This window comes from Phalacrocorax carbo, chromosome 7, assembly GCF_963921805.1.
Source record: "Phalacrocorax carbo chromosome 7, bPhaCar2.1, whole genome shotgun sequence".
In the NCBI taxonomy this organism is placed as follows: domain Eukaryota; kingdom Metazoa; phylum Chordata; class Aves; order Suliformes; family Phalacrocoracidae; genus Phalacrocorax; species Phalacrocorax carbo.
This window is the reverse complement of record NC_087519.1, coordinates 22,582,939-22,598,287: the sequence shown is the minus strand read 5'-3', so window position 1 is coordinate 22,598,287 and position 15,349 is coordinate 22,582,939.

The window sequence follows — 15,349 nt, the reverse complement described above, 5'->3', positions numbered from 1 at the left end:
TATGTGAGACTTGCCTTAGCAGTGCCAGTGCTGTGCGCCTGGGGCATCCACCCTGCTGCACACCAGCCAATGTGTCCCCTGGCTGGGACATCAGCTCAGCCCCAGCCCCGTTGGGGCTCCTGGGCAGGAGCGGGGTGCCAGAGAGCAGGGTGAGCCTATGATGTGCCCCTCCCGAGGGCCACACTTGGCTGATGGAGCCAGGGAGCAGTGGGAAAGTTTGGTGGCTGTGGGGCAAGGGATACAGCTCCAGCCAGGTGGTGGCATCTTGCCCCTTTTCCACTGCAGCTGGTGGTGTCAGTTGGTGCTGGGGATGGAGCAGGAGGGTGATGCTGCCTGTACCAGGTGGTGCTGAGCCAGCTGTGAGGTGGTACCTGGTGCCCGTGGGGAGTCAGCATGCCAATGTGGGGACCAGGGGCTCAACTCAGACAAGAGTACCCCAACACTTCCCTCTGCCTGGGCACTGATGGGAGACCAGTAGCTGTGGTTTGACCATTTGCACAGCATTTTTGAAGCCCTCCAGGACATTTAGCTTTGAAGAGCATGATGCCTCGAAGCACTGGGGACTGTTTGGGCATCACTTGGACTCTGACTGATGGTTTCTCCTCTGATGGGGTGCAGTAGGGGGCTGGGCTGGCCAGAGAGTTGGGGCAGGAGAAGCAATCCTCTCCCATCTTGGCTCTCCTTGCTGTGATATTTTGCAGGGATTGTGCACAAGATGATGCTTCCTCTGTGTTTCCAGGCTGGTACAGTTGCACTGGGCATCCTGATTTTTCTCTTGCTCATCCAGCACATCCTTACCCTGCCAGAGCACCTTGGTGCCCTTGGGGGTACCTGTGCCAGTTCTGGCTGGCCCTGCCAGGCTCTGCTCCCCTCCAGGGACACCCTGTGTGCATCTATTTTCTGTGCAAAATCAAGCAGGATAATCATTGGGTTGGATTTCAAAGAACAAATCCCCTCCCATCCTTTGGGTAGGACTCTCATACTGGGGCTGGCTCATTTCTAGGCTGGCTTCCAGCAGGGAAGGGTTGGAGGCCACATGGCAGCTGCCCCAGATGATGGGACTGGAGCTGCCAGCGATTTTCTGCTGTGACCAAAATGATCTTTAATAAATGCATCAGGGACTTCTTGCTCTTCCCCTCACTGCCCCCTCCCCCCCCCCCTTCTCTCTATGCCCTTGGAGTTTGGATAAACTGTGGCACACTTGAGACTTGAGCAGTGGGGACTGCTTGGCAGGTGGAGGAGCATCACCAGCTGGGAGGCATCTTGGTGAGCTGGTGCCATATCTTCACTGGCCAGATGCATTTTGATGGATGTATTTATTTTCTCTCTGTTTGCCCATGGTGGGTCTTCCCACTGTCACAATGGACCCGATGAAGGTGGGAAGAAAGACAGATAGACAGAAAGAGAGCCATGGGCATGGGCATGGGCATGGGCATGGGCACAGCTTGGGGTCTCCCTGTCCATGTTTGCACCTGGAAAATTGCTCCTCTCTTCTCAAAAATCCCCTTTTCCTCCCTGTTTCTGGGAGGGCTCTTGGGATATCAGTTAACCCTCTTGCTTTTATTTCTCCAGTGCTGTGAAGCCCAGCATGACCAACCTGGACAAGAAGCCCTGGAGTTGGGATGGTGGCTCCAGTATGAGCCAGGGATTCCCCCAACTATGCCAGGGATGTGCCAGGCTGGCTGTGCCAACACTCCCTGCAGGAAAGAAAATAATCCGCAGCCCTCTGGGATATTCAGGGAATATCCCAAAAGGGGAATTTGCGATATCACTACTGCAGTTTTCTTGCAGAACATGCAGTTTTATTGAACTAGAAAAATTCCTAGAAGCCTATTAATACCAACCAAAAAAAAAAACCATTATGGCAAAAGTGTCATAATGGATTTTTTTCAATCTCATTGCATTTCAATAGTCAAAATGTTTCATTGGGCCATTATCACTTTTCTTTTATCCAGACTTTTCTACTGTCTCACTTATGTATAGGCTTTGTATTATATGTCATATTACACTGTTCAAACATTATCTGAGTAGAATTTTGCTACTTATTGAAATGAAATTCCCCTTTGGAATTTCCTACAGGACAAGACTCCTTCCAGTGGTGCTAAACTGAGAGACGTGCTTGACCCTGGGATATGGTACCGCTCTTCTAGAGATTCTTTTGGTGACAGCAACAAGTCATTCCCTGCGAATCCTACAGAAGGCAATTTAGCTCTGAGCATTTTACTTCCTAAGCTTTCTGTCTCTGAGCCTGTTTTGTCACCCAGGGTGCCTCCCAGCACCACAGAAGCAATTTCTTCAAGCTGAGCTTAATTACTTTAATAAAGTAGATAATAAGGGGTAGAGAGAGGGAGGTACTTAGGCAGTAGGAGGTGATGCTAGTAGAGGAGATGATAAGACGGAGGTGGGGAGGAGGTGTTTACTCCCAGTGGTAGCAGGCTGCTGGGAGCCTTCTTGGCCAATGGTGGCTTCACCAGGAGCTGCTGCTTTGTCCTGGGAAGGTGCTGTGTTTTGCCTCTGAATAATCCCCTGGGGATGGAGCTGCTCCACCTCCCTGGCTCACACTGTGCCTCTGATGTCCCTGAGGGACACACTGACCATGGAAACACTCCCTGTTCCCTGTAGCTGGTGGCCTGGAGGATATTATTTGTGGTCCTTTGGTGCTATTTATCCCACCCATCCTCTTTATGTTGCTTTTTCACCTCTCCTGCTCTCCTCTGCTGTCCCAGCCCAGGAGGCTCTGGTTTAACTCTGTGCCCTGGGGAAGCAGTGGTGTAGGCAGGAGTGGGAACAGGGCTGCAAATCCCCAGCTTTGGGCAATTCCCTGGGCAGAGGTGCAGGCAACTGATGGTGGTGAGGGCTGCCCCAATACTGCCTGACCCTTCAGGGTTTGCTGCAGCCCCCTGAGCCCTTCCTCTGCGGGGGACACCCTCCCTGTGGGTGATTTTTGCAAGGTGATTGCTTTTGAAGTTCTAGATTCAAGCACTAAATAAGTTGGTTCCTTTTCTTTTGGGGACTATTTATAACCCCCAGCCCCAAAATGGGAGCTCCCCTTGGTGAGCAGGTCCCCAGCAAGACCCTCACTGCACTGGTTCCATCCCTTCCCAGCCAGCCTTTGGCAAGACTCAGCTTTTCTTTTTTTTTAAAAAACCTTTCTGCAGAGCCATGGGATGAAAAACAGTCTTTGGAGGAAGTTAAACAGCCTGTGTTCCTCCATAGTGATTTGGGGTCTGCTGCCCTGGTCCCCACCCAGGGTTTTGGGGATCCTGGGGTACCCTTGTGCCTTGCTGGTGGCTGTATCCCTGGATGCAAACACCCAGGAACAGAGAGCTTTGTGCTCATCAAGGTCCATCATTTTGGTATTTCCTTTTCCAAGAAAAGGAAAAAAGCTTTTTTTTTTCCCTCTTTCTTGAACACTTTGAAAGGAAACATCAACTTCTTTTGGAAAACCAATTTTGGCATCCAAAAAATTCATGGAATTTGGAAGAACTGGAAGAAGTTTGATCTCTGGAGTGTCAGAAACAATGGGTGGGGGGGGAAAAACTGATCTGAGCAGAAAGCAGTTTCTTTCTCTGAATCACCACCCTGATTTGCATCCCTGGCTGAGAACAAATCCTTCCTGTAAAAAAAAAAGTTGGTTTTTTTTTCTGAACATGCACACGAGGCAGTTTTTTGTCTGATATTAATTGGGCTTGGGATGCTGCAGAGGTGAAACTGTCCATTTAAGTGGTCTGAAGACAGGTAGATCGGCCTTTAGGTCTGCAGCAAATGGAATCTAGCTCTTCCCTCAGTCTCTTAAAGGCCGGTTTAACTAGAGCAGCCGATGGGAGAAGGGGGGGAGGGGGAAACAGTAGAGACAAGAACAGGTCAGCAAGAAGGGAAAGGAAGATGTAATGTGAGGCGAAAAGACCAGATTGCCTGCCTGGAGGTTGGGTTGTGGATTTTTTTTTTCCTTTCCCTATCAAGGGTGCAAGATAAACAGACAGAAGGCTGGAAAGTGTCCCAGAAAGGTCTCTGCAGAAGCAGGCCAAACGTATTTAATGTGGATAAACAGCAGCAAAGAATTGCACCAAAATTTTGAGTTGAGGTGGTACAAAATTAAACTCTTTAAAGCTGCTGCAGATGCATCAGGTATATGATGTCCATTCTAACTGCCTCCAGGCTGCCTGCAGAGACTGGAGGGCTCCAGGAGATATTCTGACCATGGGTCTGTCCCCATCCCTCCTCCAAATGTCCCCCTGGGTTGCTGGGCTGGCAGGTTTTCTCCATCAGCAAGAAAGGATGCTCAGTTGCTGTTCACGAGGATCTTCTGGTTTAAGGGCACCATCCTAAGAGGGCATCCCATGGCCGTATCTATCTGACTGCAAGATGCTGAAACCTCCTCTGGTTTTACTGCTGGTGCCATCAGCATCTCCAACTCCTGCCTGTTTTATGCCTTGGGAGGAATTCCTGTATTTACAGACTTGCTACACTGCACAAACAAATCAAGTGTGAGATGGGGCAGCCGAAGCGTGACAGCAGCGTCCAGGTGTAGAGGCCAATGCTTGGTCATCCGAGTGTGGTGTCACCAAGGCAGGGAGTAGCTGTGCTGGTGTGGAAGGAGAACCACCATGAGTGAGCTGGTACCCACCATCCCCACCAGCTGAGCATCCCCAGGACCTCATGTAATGTTTCAGTATATAACCATACCTATGGATTTGTTGTATAGATGCCATAGCAGGCCAGCAGCAGGTTGAGACTGGTGGTTAATACCTGCTTGCTGTCTCAGCTGTGTCCGTAGGAGCAGTAGACGTGCTACTTTCTGACCATGGCAAATACTCAAGTGTACTGGAGTATCTCCTCATGGATCCCAGCTTGGTCAAGATCTGGGCCCTGTAGCGATGTCGTACAGAAGTGGGGGTACTGGTACCTGCCATAGAGTTTGGGGGTCACCCATGCAGTGATGGGGGCCACATCTTTCTGGGTGGTGGGACCTTTAGATCAGGCTGTGCCATGGACTGGATGCACCTTGCTTGCCATGAAGCCACCACTGCATCTGTAAACTCATTTTGCCAGATGTTTTGGTTGCATTTTTCTTGGAATCACTCATTTGGGAAATGTGTTTTCCTGGAGGGGAGAAAGAAATCCCAAAAGAGGCTTTTTACTGAAGGTGGAGTAAAAAGGAGGGACAGCATCGGTGGTGGGGGACCTCAGCAGATTGAAGATCTGCATCCAAGGTGCATTCTCACTTGGGCACTGTGCTGTACCTCACAGGCTCTCTGTCATGGGTGCTGGGGACAGGAGACCCCCATCCTGTCAAGGTCTTAAATGACCTTGGTTTTAGGGCACAAGTGATTGCACAACTTAGCAGCCATGCCCAAGGCTCGTGTGCATTGATAGGGTGCAGAGCAGGGAGGACAGCCAGAAAACATGGAGTTTGGGCATTACTGTTCACTGAGTGATTTGGTCACGCTGTTGGTTGATGTAAACCTCTAGAAGATGTATCTGCTCACCACATGTGATTTTACTCCACCAAAGGAAAAGCCCAAATCTGCTGCCCTGTGTTGTAAACCTGGATGAAATGGGGAATTTGTGACAGCTTCTGCAGCTCACAAGGGGTGGGGGAGGGAAAAAAAAAACAGGACCTTAATTTGAACCATTCTGGAGTTGTTTGGTTTTTTTCCTTGATGTGTTTTGTATTATTGAAGTGCCTAGTTACCAAGAAGTTTATTTTTAATCATTCCCTTAAGATCCTTTTGAGAAAATGTCAATAAAATATAAATATGTTGGTTTTATATATTATATATATTTTATTTACATTTCTTTCATATGTTTATATTTACATTATTTATATTTTTAATAGGTATGCCCATACTGGTTACCTTTCTAATAGTCCCAGTGATGCCCCCTTTACCCCTGGTGGTCTTGCAGGGCTAGTGGAAGGGAGGTCTCCTGGCACAGAAGGAAAATCATCCTGAAAAGACTAAAACTAAGAAACCACCTTTTTCTTAGGATTGTGTGTCTCAGCATCCTGTGCCAAGGCACCGGTGCCTATTTTATCTTCCCTACCTTGCCTACAGCAGGTCTTGGTCCTTGGGAACGCATGTTTGCTAAATCAGATCAGAGCCGGGCAGCAAGGAGGGAAGGGGTGGACATGAAAATTTAATGGCTCTGTGTCTCTAAAGGCTCAAAATCAGGCTGCTCCGGGTGTGGAGTTTTTTTATTTTTCCATCTCGCTTGCTGCTGATTTTAGCATGTTAAATGTTTAAAGAGCTGCTCCCCATGCCAGGAGCTGCAGCAGGGATCCTTAATCTGATGCTTGGGGAGGATGGCGATCTAATACTTATTTTTTACTTTTTTCATGTGGGGCTTGGCTATAAGGCAGGAGTTCATATCCACTCACCTTGGCAATAAACCTTCCTTTCTTCTTCAGAATGAGAGAATAGCGCCAGTCCAACAGTAAATAAAGGTTATGATACCCAACATAAACATTCATTGGTGTCCTACACCCACATGTCTGCATGTTGCCTGGTTACAAGTAGAAAAGGCTAGTGGCTTATTTATCTAGGAAATATGTCCTGGGTATAACCTCATGTCTGAATTTAAACCAGTGTAATTCACTCTGCAGAAACAACAGGATAGGTGATCTCAGTGTGATTTGTCTCCTTGCCCCCTGTAATTTTCCAGCTTACTCTGAATAAACCTTATTTCCAATGACTGAAGCCTCCAAATGAGGAGTTTATGCTGGGCTGACAATGCCAGTGAATAACCTGCCAATGATTTAATTGTGGTGGGTGGCTATTTTTCAGCTTGTAAGCCAAGCTGAGGGCAGTTGTTCTTGTCTATTCTCAGTCCCTGACTGTTTTTCTGGACCAGAGCATCTTCTTCCATCCCTGCTGCCGGGGGCTGAGCCAGATGGGCTGTCTGTCGGCGATGCTGCAAGGTGAGGCAATGAACTTGGAAGGCTGTCTGGATCTCTGACTCCCCTTTTCCACTGTCTCCTGCTGGTTTTTGATCTGTGCTTGCTATGTTTGACCCCATTTTGCCTCTCTTCATTTGGTCCTTGTGAAATCTGTCCCTCCTTCTCCAGGTCTGCTTGCTTCTTCAGGTTACCTCTAGGTGACATCCAGCACTGGTCCCATCTCCCTGTAGTGACCTCCAGGTTGGGATGCCCCAACACAACACCTACCCTGCCCATAGATCCTGAGCCAAAGAAAACCTTTCCCAATAGAAGGAGAACTTTCCTCACAGTAAACAGTGAGCTGAGCTTATATATTTCCCACTGAAATTCAAGCTTGGGCTCTGTAGAAGATGCTGGTGTGCAGTGTTAAGTGATTCATGGTACTACATTTATGGTGGGTCTATTCTTTGCATTCTAAGGCACTTCCACACAGACGAGGACCTGTGAACTTCAAGGAGTTAACAACATTGTTTTGCTTTTTAGTGCATTGACAAAAAGTACCAACATTACCTTGACTTCTTTCAAAAAGCCAATTGGCTTGGTTGTTCATTAGGAAATGGCTCAATAAAAGTGCTTTATTAAAAATTTACTGAACCTATAAAAGGAAGCAATATAATGAACAAATGGAATGATACCAAAATTGACATCCTTTGTGTTCTTGCAAAAACCCATGTGTCCCTAAATCTTGGTGGAAATTCCCAGCAGCTGCTTAATTTGGCCACACCAGGTAATCAATATGTGAAGTTGTTATGTTAGATGGATTTGTGGGTGTTTGGGGAATGCCTTTTTCTAGTGCTGATGGCCTTTCCCACCTGACTGTGGGGGAAGAACAAAGCTTGGCATTACTGTCCATTTATATAGCCTCTCTCGGGCTTAGAAATGGGTTAAGCAGCAGCTTGGGCACTTTATGCCTTCAGCAGAGCTCTTGCCTGCCTACAGAAGCAGGTCTCTCGCTGCCAGGAGAGGTGTGTAACTCCATCCCCTGAGGTGGACATGCTCAACACTGGCAGCGGTGCAAGGCTGAATAAGGATAAAAGCAGAAAATCCTGGTCCCTCCTGCCTCATCACTCCAAAACATCTTCCAGCTGCTTAGAGGTGGGCATGGGGCATTTGGATCACCTAGGGAATGGTCATGGATGATGCAGAAACTCAGCCTGCAGAAAGTGGGGGTGATGGGGAAGTCAGGATGAAATTTTCCTGGTGATGTTGGTCTGCAGAGGGAGCTCAGCATAATGTCATGGTCAGGGATGGAGGGACCTGCAGCTCCCTGCTGACCCTCTCTGACATGTGTTGCTTTGTTTATCTCCATCAGTCTCAGCCATTCAGGTTTTGCAGTCCCAGGTTTTTCCATCCCTCTTCCCAAGAAAATCTTATGCTTAATATTCCCCTTTTTTTTCCTCTTGTTTCAAGGCTTTTATTGGTTTGTCCTTTTGTCAAATTAAACATGAGCTGCACAGCCAGAGGTATTTATCAGAACAGGGCTTTTCTTCCACATGGAAAACCCCAAGGTTGGAAATCTTAAGCCAGAAAAAGCACCAACAATTACCTTGGACTGGCCACATTTGATTTGTCATCGCCTGGCTGGAAATGTTGCATTTATTTACATGTGTGCTGGGAAGAGGCAAGAGTGATGCCCTTATTGTCCATTCATCTCGGCTCCACTCTTTGCCTGGTTTGATGAGCTTTGCATGCATTCACAGATAAATCTTTGATTTCAAAGATCTAAGGTCATGCTCTACTTCTCAGTGTGCTGAGAGTAAACCATCATCCAGGGCACGCATACCTGAATGTCATCACTTATATTTCTTAGCTGATGTGAGTTGGGAAGGACACGGTTATTTAATTTCTTTATTTTCCCATCTTGAATGAAGCCAGTGGTGGAGAAAGTGGTTTTGCCTGGGCAGCAAGTGCTCAGGAAGAGTGGAAGGACACTCTCTAGGTTTGTGGAACTGCTGGAGCAGTTTCCTTGTGGCTAGCTCAGCAGGTAGCCCTGAGAGGAGGCACAGGCCATGAGTTATTTTTCTTCCTGCCATGCAATGGCAGCAGCATGACTGGGCTTTCCCTACAGGCCTTGGCCTTGGGTTGCAGGATGCCCTACAGCAGCCTCCTGGGGCAGGGGGAAACCTCAGGCTCTACCTGCCCCAAGCCCTTTTTACCCCCAACCCCTTTTTTTTCCATGCAGAGCATCCATACGTGGCCCCCTCTTTGTCTTCTGGGATCTTTGCAGAGAGGGTTAAAATACTCCAAGTTTTCAGCATGTGTTGGACATGGTTTCACCTTGCTCCACCTTAAAATTGCCACCTTCTTTGATCCCCAGGAGATGTGACTGCCATTCCCGTGACCACCTCACTGGGGTGGGAGCTGCTCTCCTGTGCAGGCTGAAGCACCACGGTCCATGCTGGAGACACAGCTCCTCAGCTAGAGCCATCCACCACAGGCATCTTCTAGATGATTCTCCTTCTTGTCATTGCAGCCAGAGACCCGGAGCACTGGGGCAGGTTGTGCATCCAGCTTCACCCTCTTGGTGAGATTGACCTCCACATGACATCTTGTCCCTCTCTGCCAGATCCTTGGACCTGACTGCTCCTGCGGGTGGGAAATAAGTGAGTCCCAAGCACTAAAGCAGGGAGAGGATGGGATGAAGAGTGGGAATGTGGTGTTTCGCCAAGCTGGGGAGCATTAAATGTTAATGGAGACGGGTTTGTGTGGTGGCTGCATATGGGCTTGCTCCCTTCAGCAGTTTTCCATTAATAAGTCTTTGTGAATGTTCCCAGACATATAAACTTTAAATAGATAGCTTGTCAGCTGGCAACAGAGCCCTTCATAGATCTCTTTGATGGAACAGTTTTTAAGAACAAAACTAGGGATAGGGAGGGAGAGTTTGCAGCCCTCCATCCATAAAAGATGAATGGGTTGCTGGACGATGCTGTCAGAGAAGCTAAACAGCTATTTGGTCATTGGTGGGTTTGCTGCCCAAAGGGGTTTCTCCATCCCAACACCCTCTCCTGCCTCACAAAATATCCCTGCCTTCAATTTCTTCTAAGCAAGATCTGAGCTGTGTCAAAAAAGAACTCACCTCCTTTCTTTTCTCATTTCTGTGGGTCCAACTTTGACCCACTCAATCAGGAGAGAAGAGCTCCTTGGAAATCCCTTACAAATTCTTATTTATTTTTTTTCCCCTAATATTTCATGGTCTCTGGAAACCAGAAGACAGGAGAGCACAACAGCTGAGCTGAACTCACCAGGCAGAGTAGTCAAGAGTTGCCCGGTGATTGCAGATACAAATTTTTAGGACATCAGGCTTCCAGAATACGGGTCTGCATGCTGCCTCAAAGTAGTCTTGGGTGGATGTAATGTAAGATGGTTAAAGGTGGAAATAATCACATTTTCACTTTTAGAGGTTTCAGCCAGCTGTAGCACGGTGCCCACACCTTTCTCATGTGTATCTCGTAGCTCCTAGCTGCTGTGTTGAGAATTGGAGCTCCCTGGGTGACAATTCAGAGGGGTGTCAAGGGGGATCAGAAGGGTGGAATGGCTTGTGTACAAGGAAAGCTTAAATAACCTATTCTCATCAGTATTGGGAAAGAATGATGGATGAGATTGGTGACAGAAGTCTAGAAAAACCTGAGTGGCGGGGAAGGGCGAGCAGGGAACAATTATTCTTCTTCACAAGGCAAGAACCAGAAGACATCAGATGAAAGGGGTGTTAAAACAAAGACAGGACTTGTTTGCACTACTCATTCAGCTCTTGCATTAGCACAGAGGTGCAGCATCCCAGGCAGGACCCAGTGGTGATAGGTTCCGGATGTTTTGAAATGGTGTGGATCAATTCCCCCTTGTCTTGAGGCTGGAGTTTTAGAATTTCTCTCTGTCTCTCCGTCTTTCTGAACAAATCACAGTGGGTTTTGCTCCCTACATCTACACTCAGTTTTTCCTTTACCTCCAGGGTTGAGTGAAGATTTTCATAGCATATGGCTCATGCAGGATTACTTCTTCCTCTGGCTCCAGGCAGACCTTGATCAGAGGCCTTGGAAGGGAGCTGAATTACAATGCTGAGACCCCATCTGTAGTACCCTGTTGTCTTCTGGGCAAAGAAAAGGTTCAGAGAGGGAGGTTAGACCATGAGGACATGTTGCAGGGAGGTAGAATTCATGTACTATGGTGCTAAATACCCATCTCCATGCCATGCTAGGAGATGACATGGGCGCAGAGGTGAAGTCTATCCTGGGGGTTCCCCTGGATGGTAGAGGTGGTGTTTGGGGTTACTGGCTGCTCTCAGTGTGTGGCACCATCTGCCTTCCCACAGTTCTGTGCTAGGCAAGGCTTCCTTATTGCTTTCAGAGCCCTGGGGAATTGAGGCTCATACTTGTATTAAAAAGAAAACTCCACCTCAGCCTACAAGTGGGGCCTCTGTGGCAAGTCTCCTCTGAGGGTTCTCATTACCACTTGACCCCTGTGAGTTCCCACCTCCCTGCCTCCACTAAAGTGGAGGCATTTTCTCAGTCTGTGTGAGACTGAATTAATTTCTGGTCCTGCCTCCCAAGGTCAGGACCTGTCTGGAAAAGGCTAGAGTGTAGTCTTGAGGTGCCCAGATGCAGCAGATACTGGGGAACGGTGTGGCAATCTCCAGAGCTTTTCCTTTCTATGTTAAATAACTGGTAAAAAGCATTATTTTTTTCATTAAAAATTCATTTGGAAGTGGATTTCTCCTCCTCCATCAGCTCTCTCCAAAGCTTTTTGGGATCACTCTTTTCTCTTTTCTTCCTCATTTCACTCTTTCTTAGCCCATTTGCAACTTCTGTAGGTTTCCCTAAACACCGAGTGGAGAAGATCCTTGACAGTCGCAGACAGAAGCGAAGACAAAGTAGTTAATACAGAAGATGAGATCTGGCCCAGTTACTCCTCAACAAAACAGCCCTGAAAGAGCATTTCTTTGTATCTAGACCTCTCTTGTTTCATGCGCTTCATCATCTAACACCATTTCAGCTCTCTAAGTGCAAATGCTGCTGTCTGGGTGGCTTTTCTTTAAAAGTATTGAGGCTAGTGGGGCAACTCTCCTGGTCCTGGATGGGAGGATGTAGGAGGGAGGTGGGAATTGTAGGCAAACCCTCCCTTGAGTGTTACTTACCTGAGCATGTCTCTCATGCCATCCTGGGTGTTAGCAGCTGTGTATCTCAGGTGACCAGTGGCTTGTTTGCAATAACGAGGGCTGACTGATTGATTTACAGTTGCCTGCAGCCAAACAAGCCAGGCTTTACAGGCTTGCACCACATACCCGGGCTCTGCACTAGGGGAGTAAGACAGACTTCCTAACTACATCTATCTGCCTTTTTGGCTGGTTTTTTTTTTTTTTTTTTCCTCCTTACCCTAGTTCCTGTTTGTTTTCTCCCTGTTTTTCCATTTGACCACCCCCGCCATCATCTGGATGTCTGACTCACCACTTCAGCAGGTATGAGGCCAAGGTACAGACTTTATTTCTAGGAGCAGGCTCTCTGCATGGGGCAGCTTATGTTCAGCAGGTATGTGCAAAGTCCTTGAGGTGGCTTCCTCTCCTTCACAGTGTCCTTAAGTCGTGCCTTCACCCCTGGCTTCCCCTTTAGCAGTACTTTTCAGACACCTGCCTTGGAAAACCCTTTTCTTGGAAAGCCCTTTTTCCTCATCCTTGAGGTTGTTGGGCTCCAGTAGCTTGGTGGCCAGATCCAGGCAAAGCTTTATTAGGTCTGCCCAATAACTAACATGGATTCTTGCTTTCCAGGCAGAAGCTGGTTTTCATCCCGCTGTCCTGCCCCACAGGTCAGTGCATTTCTGCAACCAAATGGGCTGTGAGTGGCCGGGCAAAGGAGAATTGGGTGTCTCAAACTCCTGTTGCAAATTTTTGCTGAGAAGAATGAGATGTGGCATCTCTCCCTTTGATTCAAGGACATGAAAAGGCTGATCTGCTCCTGAATCCTAGCAGTCAGTGGACGGCAAACATCTCTGCTCGTGCCATTTCCTTCTCTGTAAAATACAGGAAAGAGGATGTCTGGCTGCTTGAAAATGGTCTGTACCTGGCAGGTTAATCTTCCTGGGACTTTGCTCTGCCAAATGATCAGCTGCTGAGGAGTTAAAGTACTGTTTAAAAGAGTCCTCAGTTAGACCCCTAATGATGGGGCATGGCACCTCTGAGACCCTTTTGTCAGGCTAATTTCCCCACATGGGTTCATGTTCCTCTTACACTCCAAAGGTTCGTTGTATGCTGAGGGACTCTCCCCCCACCCCACCCCCAGCTCTGAAATTACAATTGAGATTGATTAAGATTTATTCTTTTTAATTAGGATTGAGAGGCTGGAACCCCAGGGTGCACCAGCCTCAGGAAGAATGACAATTATGCAGCAATTACACAGCCTTGTAATCACATTATACATGGGATATAGACTAGATCTACCCAAGCCATAGTAAATGGGTCATCAGCAAACCGAAGAGATGTTAAACGACTTGGCCACGTTTAGCATTTTGCCAAGGGGTTTGGATTCAGGCTGGAGAAGAGATACTGGCTGAGAATGCTGTGTGACCTCATATCTCAGTGAACTCCTGTCCCAGTGATCTCACAGCATCTATCAGCGCATCTCTGCCCTGCAGGAATGTGATCCCCTCTTCTCCTCTTATGAGTGGGTGATGCATGAGTGTCACTGCAGAGCTGGGAGATGGCAAGTATCTCCTCCAAGACTAACACCTCTCAGCTCAGACCCTCCTTCTCTCTGCTGGTAGATGGGACTCTACAGGCCTGGGCAGCCCTCCTGGTCCCTGTCTTTTATGCCACTTGGAGTGGAGTGAAAATTGAGCGCACCTCTTCATAACACTCCCCTAGATGTTATTTCCTGCCCAGGGGATTTCTCTGGGAGATTAAAGCCCAACTGTATGTACACAGGGTGATTGAAACAAGCCATAGAGGTGTTTTGGAGACAGGATCTGAAAGGTCAGGCATCTCTGACATGTGCCTTGATAAGCACTGACTCAGGGCCTTGGGCATATTCCAGTTCAGGAACTGGTTCACTCTCCTGGTTTGGGAATACACCTTGGCCTGACTCACCCAGAGCCAGTCAGGGTTTTCTGCACCATGTTTCTCCAGTCCCATAGCCCCAAAGTGGCAGAACTGCCACGCGGGTGCCAGCAATGGGGACGTGGTCTGTTTGCCCCCAGAATGGCCAAACTTCTGCTGAAGCCTGCCATTTTGTAAGGAGGGAGCAGAAGCATGAGAAGCACAAATTCACTCTTGTTTCCCTTTGGTTCGGTGCTGGGTTTAAAAAAAAGTAAGTTAATTTCCCTGTTCTCCCACCCTTCAAAGAGCTGGGAAGCAGCATCAGTGGTGTTCCCAAACCCCACTGCCTGTACAGTCCTTCTTCCAGGTCCTGACTTTGGACACCAGGAGTTGCGTTATTGTTTCTTCTGCTGAATGCATAAATTTCAGATTCCAATACCGTTTTCTCTCCTGGTTTTCATCCACTTAATTCCTCCTCTCTGGTCATTTCTAATTAGCAATGCTAAGTCACACTACACTTGCCTTTTATCCTCTGCTAAAAGCGGCTTGGCCTGGAATTAAATGGAGCAATGTAGGCTCAGGGCTGCATTTTCCCACCAAGGGAGTAGGGGTATGCAGTCAATAGGAGCTGTGCCGGCACCAAGCAGGCTGCTGATGTGGTTTGTGAGCTCTAGGATAGTGTTAACCCAGGGGAGCTATTGCTACCCTTGCCTGGCTGGATCCACTCTCCTCTTGCTTGTCGAGAGCCAAGAAGATGCCCATCAACAGGGTGAGCAGGCTCAGTGGCAGAGAGGGTGGCTCCAGGGTGTTGCCTCCAGGGGGTCCCCAACATGGGTGGCATCTGAAGGGGAAACAATCACCCAGGAAGTTTCCTTTTTCCTCCCTTTTTTTCTAGGAGAATAGATAAGTCCTCAAGGAACTAGCATCCCTTTGCATATTGATGCTCTGCGCTTATCCTCATCTGGCATTTCTCGTTCGCTGGCTTCTTTTTATTTTTCTCTTGCAGTTTACAAATTAGTCAGCTTTGCCCACTGAGGGAGAATTGATTCTCACAGTGAAACACTTTTTTTTTTAATTCCCTCCTTTTTTTTAAGCCTCTAAAAACAGCTTTTCATTCCCCTGAAAGCAGCTGAGAGAGCTCTGAGACAAACCCAGACACCTTGTCATACTTGCAGAGAGCTGCAAAAACAGTCTGCTTCCCCCTTGCTGGGCTGGTAGTGAGAAATTTTCCTGTCTTTACTTAAAGGCAGTGTCTGGAAAGCATCTGGGGAAGTCAGGGTTGGCTTGCTGGTGGCATGGAGGCAGGGGATGGTGCTTTTTGGCAGGGTGACTTCTTAGACCCTGTCCAACTGGTGTATGGCACTACAGCTCAGGAACCCAGGGAATAGGGAGGT